This window comes from Montipora foliosa, chromosome 11 (assembly GCF_036669935.1).
Source record: "Montipora foliosa isolate CH-2021 chromosome 11, ASM3666993v2, whole genome shotgun sequence".
Lineage (NCBI taxonomy): Eukaryota > Metazoa > Cnidaria > Anthozoa > Scleractinia > Acroporidae > Montipora > Montipora foliosa.
Genome location: NC_090879.1, coordinates 12,169,785 through 12,179,784, shown reverse-complemented (window position 1 = coordinate 12,179,784; position 10,000 = coordinate 12,169,785). Strand labels below are relative to the sequence as shown.

The following is a 10,000-nucleotide window of genomic DNA, read 5'->3' as shown; positions in this document are numbered from 1 at the left end:
TGCATTAGATTCGGCACATGAAAATTTCGACGTTTGAAACGGGCCTTAGACTATTAACCGAAGAGAGGGTGATTCCTCAACTTCGTTCCCATGCCTTTCATCTTCCTGTCCAGGGAAGCTATTTGATCAGGCTAAGTGTTATTGGATACTTCTAAAATTTATGCCATAGATTCGTCTAGCATTACGTCGTGTGCTGACAAACAAACCCAAATAAGACAAATTTTGTACATGTCTGAGCAAATGAAAATTGCCCTGAAACTTTTGGGCCATGTAACTGCAATTATCTTGTCCTTGTCGATCAAACCGGCTCCAGTACTTTAAACTGATCGTCGTATACATTCGGTCTGAATATCATCTTCGGAGGAGTTTGCTATTCGACAAGGATACCGAGAGGTAAGTAATAAAAAATGGTCTCAGATTCAAAAGAAGATTCTCTCCCATAGGTTCATTATTCGATATTTAAGTTATAAACTGATATAATGTGTACCTGAAGTTTGAAATACAGGTAAATTTTTGTCATGTTTGTACAAAACATAAATGAGTCGTAAAAGTTTGAAAGATTTTAGACGTAAAATGCATGAAATTATTTTTGAAATTTGTTCCGCCTTCTAAAACGAAGGAAATATAGTATCAAATAAATAAATATATGTTTTTTGAAGAGCGGGTTAAAGACAAAATGGAAAAGCGATCCCCACTGGGCGTCTTATGTGGGTTGAATTTGTTGGTTCTTTACTCTGCACCAAGAGGTTTTCTCAGGGTACTCCGGTTTTCCCTCTCCTCAAAAACCAACATTTGACTTGATTTGCGTTAATTGTTGATTTCAGTTTACAGTGTCCCCAAATTAGTGCTCCAGCGCTAGAACGACTGGACACTTAAATAAAGTTCAGTGAAAGTTCCTTTCCTTTTTATCAAAATTCAATTTATCATTCTTTTATACAAACGACCTTCGTTTTATTCGACCTCGACTTTTTCAACTTTAATTAATGTTTGTTTTATTCAAGCTTGACGTCTATGGCGCGCTTTTAGTGTCAAAATTCAAACATGCCATTCAAACTTTCAATTTGTTAATTCAAATATTCAATTCGGCAATTCAAACATTCAATTAGGCAATTCAAATATTCAATTCGCGTCACAAGTTACAGGTCATTGAAGGAATGCCAAACATTCATTAAAGCTAACCTTAGGCCTAATTGAAGTGAATAGGCCAGTTTCGTATTCTAACGGTTGGACTGGATCTAGCATGAAATAGAGGCTAATGCGGGCAAATTAATCTGCATTTGGAAAGATTTGCCCGCATTAGCCTCCATTCCATGCTAGATCCAGTCCAGCCGTGAGAATTCCAAAATGGTCTATTGCCAAATATTACTGAACTGAGGTGAATGTTGAGTTGAAGGTTTGAACAACTAAATTGAATGTTTGAATTACCGAATGCACGTTTGAATTTTGACACTAAAAACGCGCCATATCTGCACCAACATTGCATAGCCTACATTTAGCCGTACCCTCCCCCCGCGATGACACTTACTTCAAACATCATTGCCTTTCTGCTCTTAACCAAAAATCGCTCATAATCCTTGCCGCTCTCTTTAAAACAAAGAACACAATCGTGAACGGTCATTAAAATTGCAAATGTATTCGAAAAAATAGGAAAGTGAATTAATAGCCCACTTTCATAAATGGCGACCAATTTTACATTCTTTTGTACTTTTGTAGATTAGACCTACTGCCCTCATTTTGAAACAAATATTGGCCGTATTTATACTAGAGGACATCTAAGACGTCTCAGACGTCTAAGACATCTTAGACGTCTTAGACGACTGGTATAAATACGGGAAATAAGGTGGACGCATTAAACGTCAGACGAATTAAACGTCTCAAGTTAAGTGCGTCTAATCGATGCACTTAACAGACGTCTTAGTCGTCTCAGACGTCTAAGCCGTCAAACATAAAGACGAGACGCACTAAACTGGGACGCACTTAGCAATGAAGTGCACACAGTCACTTCGGTGATTAATCAGTCTCTTTTGAAGAAAATTGTGAATTTGATTTCCAGCCGTCGAAGTTAAGTGCGTCCCGTATTTATATTAGTCGCACTTACGGCCAGACGTTTAATGCGTCTGGACGTCCAACGTCCTCTAGTATAAATACGGCTATTCTTTTCATATTTGCTCGTCGTCGGGAGACTAGACAGGCTTATTAGCATTCAAACAACAGAATATTTTATTTGGCCGCCATTATGAAAGAGGTCTATATCAATGCCTTCTTTTACACGAGCACGCTTGCCAATCTCGTACCCAGAGTCCTTGGGCTTTTTGGTCAGTGGGGTGAGCGCCCGGAGAGACTCCGGGATAATGGACTTGAAATATGTTTTGATTGCAAAAATTTGGTTTTATCAACGGAGTTGATAATGTCAATTGGCCACCGTACAGAGAGCTTTTAGAATCTCTGTACGGTGGCCAATTTACATTATCACCTCCGTTGATAAAACCAAATTTTTGTATACTACTTCCCCACCGACGCAGCACCACAGTTTCTTTAGAAACTACCCCTTCATTCATATGTTTTGATTGGTCGCTTGCATAACAATGGCAGTCCGACAGGAAGTCGGTGAGTGATTCGGAAACCCCAGAATTTGGAGGGACATTCAAAATCTAAAACTAGTTTCAGTTCTGCTGGTTTTTTTTACCTCAGAAATATATAAATCACAAAAATAATAAAACGACAGGGGTTTGACGGGAATTTTCCCACGCTGCTAAAAGCTGATTACTGTTGCTGTTGCAAAGTACCGTTGGAAAACATTACATCAGTCTCTTTGGGGAGAAAGGTCTTGTCGAGGCCATTCAGAATTACGGAAACACAAAATTGTAGTAGAAGAGAACATTGGTGTCGTTTCCACAAAAATTGTCGGTCGTGTTGCTTGCACGATGGTATTCTGCAAGATGGAATGCACGCTGAAACACGAATAATACACTTAGAGCCTGTTCAGATGGAGGTGGGGCACCCCGGGTAGGAGAGGTACTCCGCCTCGGTGGGGTAACCAATCTCTCCACACAATTTCTATTTTTTTCTTGATTGAGTTCACATGAGAGGTGGTTTACCTCACCGAGGCGGGTTTCCCGGTCAGCTGGGCCAAGTAACCCGCTTAGGTGGGGTAAGTTTTCTCCATGTGAATACTGAAGGTGGGTTACTCCGCCTGACTGGGGTAGTTTATCTTTAGTTTGAACATTCCGCCAAAGCATTTGGAAACCTCACCCCCAGCGCCCCGGGGCTATAAATACTGCACGTGAAGGCTCGCTTTTTTTGACTACGGGTAGGCGGGGTGTACCTCACCTACCTGGGGTCCCCCACCTCCATGTGAACATGCCCTTACCGAAAGCGCCAGAAGTCTCATTTTCACTCGCTTTTTCAGAGCGCCAATTATCATTTCTCCGGTTTCTTTTATAGCGTAAGGCTAAATTTTTTGTTTGTCGAACACTTTCAACCCGCCGTTTCTACTGTTTACTATTTTTTCTTTTCTGTTTCCGTTTACAGTGCAACGCGCCTTATCGTAGCCACCCAACACATTTGACAACTACGTGTAAATACGTTAACTCAACAACCCCCGCAAAGGTGTTCAACTTACAACTGTGCGAACTTTGCAAGGAGGCATGACTGTCAATCAAATTCACACATCCTGATTGGCTGACAATTTGTAAAAAACTTTGTTAGGTGGCCACGGTAAGGCGCGTCGCACTGTAAACTCAAGCAGGCGCAATAAGACTGGAACCCACGTTTTCTGGGAAAATGGAAGTTTCTCCGGGTGCTCACCTGCTGACCAAAAAGCCGAGGACTCTGAGTACGAGACTTGACGTCACATAGCACGATTTGTGCCAGGTCCCTCTCCCTTGTCCAGTAAATTGCGAGGATTGCATTTCCATTTCGGATTATAGTATCTTGGTCAGAGATTGTTAGCCCGCAGATCAATGGGCACTCGGCGCTTGTGGGTCACATTTCTTATTCTCTTAGACTGCGAGCAGTCCCTCTTTGTCTCCTTCGTCGCGCAAGGCGAGAGAGAGCGGAAATTAGGGCGAGCGAAAGTCTCGCTCGCTCACAAGATCGACGAAGGAAACAAAGGGGGACTACTCGCGCTCTATTATTCTCTCCTTTTCGTGAGCTGTGATCGAAACCCAGGTGTACCAAGCTAAGGGGACCAAAAGCCAGGCTTTCCCAGGTGTTAGCTGTATCGTATTAAACCTCCGATCAGGCTCAATTGAGCATCGCTCTCGTGTCCTCTTATATTGGCGTCCCCTCACGTAACTAAAATGGAGCCTGATCGCAGGTTAGTTTAACCTCCTCGCAGCCCATTTTTGTGTCGGTCCCATTCTCCCTCCCCACAAACGTCTGCTGAACCGAGCTGGGCATGCCGTTCCCAGAAACTGACCAATCACAGAGTGGCTTTTTGTGAGGAGGGAGAATGGGACCGACACAAAAAACGGCTGCAAGGAGGCTACAGGTTAGCCGCGTATTTCATGAAAAGTGGCCGGTCCAATTTTGAAAGCAAAAGCCTTTTGTTTGCAGACCAAAATAATCCTATTATGGCATTTAGTTAAACAATGGCGGTACTGAAAACGAATGCCTGAGTCCCAAATTTCAAAATTTTGCATCCAAGCGGGAAATTTCAAAGAACGGGCGGAACTGCAGTCCCAGAGGTAATTGTTGGGGGGACACTTCTGCTTCTCCCTTCCCTCTCAATGTTGGTGTGAAAGATTTGGTGACTGAACTGCGATGAAACAACATTGAGATGGGCTGGAAACACTCGAGAAGGAATAGAGGACGTCCGCATGAAGTGTTCCAACTAATTATGTCTGAGACTGTGAGCTTGCAAATCCTCCCCAAGGGAGAGTAGCTAAGGCGATTCTTTTGATCTCAATAAATGCGCTGGGGTGCCGGTAGGAATCATAGATGTCAGGAACGAGTGAAATGAAAAAAATCGTAAATGAAAGGGTTGATTTACATCCCAACTTACTGAAAAGAACACGGTTTCTCGTTTGGCGGCTTATCTGTAGAATACCCAGCCACAGGCCGAGAACACATCCAAAAAATTGCGACCGTGTGGCTACGCGACTACTCTGTTACGCGCAAACGGGCAAAATGTGGATACGCGGCTAAGTTCAAACAATGGCTAAGCTGAGGTTGCCTATTTACCGAGTTAGGATTTCGAGTTGGATTTCGAGTTGGATTTCGAGTTGGATTTTCGAGTTGGATTTTCGAGTTGGATTTTCGAGTTAGGAATTCGAGTTGGATTTTCGAGTTAGGATTTCGAGTTGGATTTTTCGACATGCTTACTAGTAATCCAGCTGCAACAAATCGGCTAGTTTGTCCGTAAACCGTCTGGTAGATTTCCAGTTCATTGCAGTCAACAAAAGAATTCGTGTAGGGGTGGGGTTAGTGTTTTGCCTTTTTATTCTGCAACGTCACTATATAAAGCATACATGAAGTAAGAGCAAAGACATTGAGGCTTCCATGAACTCATTTCCCTTCGCCACTAACATGCTCCTCATTTCAAAAATAGCAAGATTGGGAAAGCTTTAATACCAAAAGAATTGTCTGTGGCGTCCTTAATCTTGGCCAAAGCATCAAAGGAGTGGCCCACTGAATTAATCTCTTTGACGACTTTCTGCTTGATGTTCTGAACTTTTTTAAGGTTGGTGAGGCTTTTGGCCTCGCTGTATACCTCTTCAATGGTTTTCCCATTATGCAAAGACCTTCTCAAACATTCATATGGAAATTGGCTGGGCTTAGATGCAGAATTATTTTTAAAAAAATTTTTCAGCTTTGAGTGTGCCATCAGGTAGTGGAGCTTTGGCTTCACACGTGTGGGATCACGTATAGGTTTTGTTTGGTCTTTAATTCTCCTGAAATCAAACATTCTACGAAAGATTTTAATGGTTACAACCCCGGCCGATTCGACACTCAAATGAACAGACAGTCGAAAGTTAATGAATAATTCATAACAAAAAGCATTCATTGAAGTGTCAGCTATTGTTTCCAGTCAAAAATACAATTACGAATGCAATACTAGGATAGGTTAAACAAGATTGCCCTTACCGATCTGCAATCCTCTTTCTCCTCCATCTTGCAAAGACCTCGAGACGATGTGCAACACCACTGACAAAGTACGTTGTGTAAAACCACTGAAAGTTTATTGGAAACCCCACCGAAAAAAACATAAAACGCCAAAAAAATCCCGCTAAAAAATCCTAACTCGAAAATCCCAACTCGAAAATCCAACTCGAAAATCCAACTCGAAATCCAACTCGAAATCCAACTCGAAATACTAACTCGAAAATCCAACTCGAAATACTAACTCGAAAATCCAACTCGAAATCCTAACTCGAAAATCCAACTCGAAAATCCAACTCGAAATCCAACTCGAAATTCACTTGAACTCGAAATCCAAACTCGGTAATTAGTCTGTCTCGGCTAAGCTCCCATCTCCGTAAAACACTGTCCAAAATTACAAACAAGAAATAAATAAAAATGAACACAGGATATACCTCGTTCTTAAACCATCGCTTAGATATTAACGCACGGAACCACTTAGACGCGTAGTCACAGTACAGTTTACGCGTTGCACGTTAACAGCGTACTCGCTCATTCACTCCGCCACTTTAGTATGTTTCGATTGGCCGGGTATTTTGCAATTACTCCAATTTAAATTCATCGTTGTCAAGTTTTGGCTCACCTCGCTCAGTACATATTATAACAACGGGCTGTTGTTTAGTTCTGTAAGAAAAAACTTGAGCCAGAACAATAATAGAACATTACGTTATTTGCTAGGACACCTTAAGAACTTGTAAGCAATGCTTTCAATACTTTTATGTTATTAAAAAGATAAGTGGATATAGAATAACGCGGTAATCTCCAAATAATCGAATGTTCAGCTTATAAAATGCAGTAATGAAGGCGATGAATAAAGTTTCATCCATTCAAATACGGTGAGAAATGCGGAAACGTAACTTAATCATTCATATGGATTTTTTCTCGTTATTTCCTTGTTGTCAATGTTAACCAAACAATTGATTTTTTATGGAATTTATTGGAACAATTGGATGGCTGAAAGGGACAATTGGTTTGTGGCCACCGGACGAAGAAAGGTAGTTACAGGGGTGACTAAATACTCAAGGCCACATTTGCTCAAATTTTAGCCAAATTTGCCTCAATTCAAATTTCATATTTGCATCTTGTTTGCAAAGAAGATAAAGCCGGTCATTGTTTCATTATCTTCCTATTTCCTTGCCCTGGCGAATGTTACGTATAAAAAGAGATTTGTGAAACCTTCTCAAATGCAAGTAAACTAAATGCATATGTACCTTTTTACATCCTTGGAAGAGCAAACATTAATGCAAATTATTGTTTTTGCGACATCAAGTCTTTTTGTGCCCACATTTGCGGGTACAGTCGAAGTGCTATATTTGCAAAGAAAGTAAACTTGAGCAAATTAGAAGAGACGTTAAGATTTGAACTCGCGACAAATGTTAGGACAATTTACATCAAACTATTTCATTTCCTTACTAGCGTAATGCTGCAGGACATTTTGTTGAAAGTGACATCATTTGTCATGGTAACCATAGCAACAGTGTATATTGAAGTCAGTGTTGAGGGATGAATATTTGAGTTAGCAAACGAGTTGATAAAGGTCGAATTACCACCGTGAAAGATTAAGAAAGCTGACGTCAGAGTGAATGACGAAGGGCTAACACTGGAAACGTCAGCTTTCCAAGTCTTTCACGGTGGCAATTCGACCTTTATCACACAGACGCAGCACCACATTTAGAAACTAGAAATTTGTTCAGTGCTGAGGGAATTTACTGCCATGTTTATAGAAACATCATGTATTTAAGCCTTTAATTGCTAGTCAAACTGATGGTGAGATGCTTCATCATACGAACTAAAAAACGGTAAAACGGTATTTAAGTGTAACTTTTGCCTAGTAAGATATTCGTCATTTTCCTTATAAGAAATGTTGACAACTTGCACGCGTGGAAAATGTTTAGGAAAATTTGCATCAAACCACGACATTAACTTCAAATTTGTGCATAAATTCCAACAAAACAAATATACATGTTTGCCCACACTCCAGCTTTTAGTGCATATATGTAACCAAATTTGGGCGCCTCAAATTTACCACGCATTTTGTTGAACTCGCAAACATTAATGAACAAATCTGTTTTTCCTCCCGGCAGTGTGGTTAGGGGACAAAGAACAAACTAACAGTTTCAATTTTTGTAGGAAATCAATAAACTTGTCCTGTATTTGGGGGGTCGGGAATGGTTTTTATAAAACGAATTTTCCAGTTAAGCATAATTAAAGGGGTAGTTTCTTGAATTGTTAGTAAAAATCTGGAAAGCATAGGAGACCTGCTTACCGATGGTAAACAAAATGAATGGCCCAATTTTCTTCAAAACTACTATTTTAGCTCACAGAAACCATTCCTAAGTGTTTTTGGTTACGCGAAGCCAATATTAAAATGAATGCCAACTTGAAAACGTCGGGCCGACGTTTTCAAGTTCTCCCCCTGCTTCTTACATAAACTCCGTAATAACTTAGTGTGGCTCATGTTTCTTTTAAGATTTAGTCGATTTTTACATCAATGCGGGGATCCAGAAGCGATTTAAGAATGAAAAAGTCACTGGAAATTGATTTAGTAAATTTATGGTCAACTTAACCAAATTAAAAGAAATGTGATCAAAATTGTGATTTCCTTGGTGATGCATTTTTCCCAGTGGTTAACAACTGCCGCTTTTGACATAAAGCTAAAACTTATATGATTGGTTTACAAGTGAATGAGGATAGATGTTGCAGAAACTCCATCACATTACTTTAAATCTTTCCTAGCCTTGATTTCTACGCAACCTAGCGAACATCAAAATGGTGGTACGCTCTAAAAGGAGACGCGTTTGTCGTCTTATGTCTATGATGATTTTCCTGGGTACTTTGGTTACATATTTGCTTTCTTCGACCGAAAACCACTCGTCGTTTCTTAATCTGAGCAGACACCTTCAACGAGAAAAGAACAAAGAAAATCTGTACGGTCACACGTTAGATCTGCAAACCGCAAAATCTAAGGAACCGCGAAAGAACATAGTCATAGTTGCTCACGGCCGCTCGGGTTCCACGATCACTGGGGATATGTTTAATCATCATGCATCCGTGTTTTACCTTCATGAACCACTTCAAACAGTCCAGAGAATAAGCAAACACCAAAATCTCAGCTATGGCACTCTAATGGCGGACGTCTTGACAAACATTTTTCGTTGTAACTTTAGCAAAGCTGTTGTTGAGGACATCAAATCTTTCTATCGCGAATCCAACCATCCTCGAGCAAGTTACGCACTTGGATCGCCCCCTTTATGTCCTTACGACATCACAGACCCAAGATGGGACCCCAAACTTTGTTACCCGATGACCAGCGAATTTTTGGGAAGTGTGTGCTCTAAAAAATACAATCTCACTGTCGCGAAGGTCTTGATGGATCGCATCACAGAGAGCAGCATAAAGAATATTCTTGCTGCTTGCAGCCCGGCTGATGTTGATTGCCAAATCATATTTCTTATCAGAGATCCCCGAGCGGTAATAATGTCTGCCAAAAGTGTGAACTTCTTTCCAGACCCTGCTAGCGATAAAGACAGAAATAATCTACGACGGTTCAGTTACGCACAATGTTCAAAGACTGAGGAGAATTTAATGTTTGTCAAGAATCTTCCACTTTACTGGCGAAAACAGTATTATGATCCATCGATATGAGGACTTCGCTTCAGACCCTCCGAAGGCCATGTCGCGATTGTTTGAATTTGCTGGTCTGTCTGTGCAGAGCACTTGAAAATGTGGTTGATCGAGAGGACAAAGCCACAAGATGACGGGAAAGCAATGAAGGCCTGCGAGGGATACCACCTGCATTCTGCCACTGTTGATAACTCCAAAGAAGCGATCAATCGATGGAGGTGGAAAGTGGCTTTTG

The 10,000-nt window shown here is 40.9% G+C and overlaps 1 pseudogene; it reads left to right on the top strand.

Moving 5' to 3' along the window:
- Nucleotides 1-259: 259 nt before the first annotated feature.
- Nucleotides 260-10,000, top strand: part of LOC137976674 (carbohydrate sulfotransferase 4-like) — a 22,353-nt pseudogene continuing 12,612 nt past the window's right edge.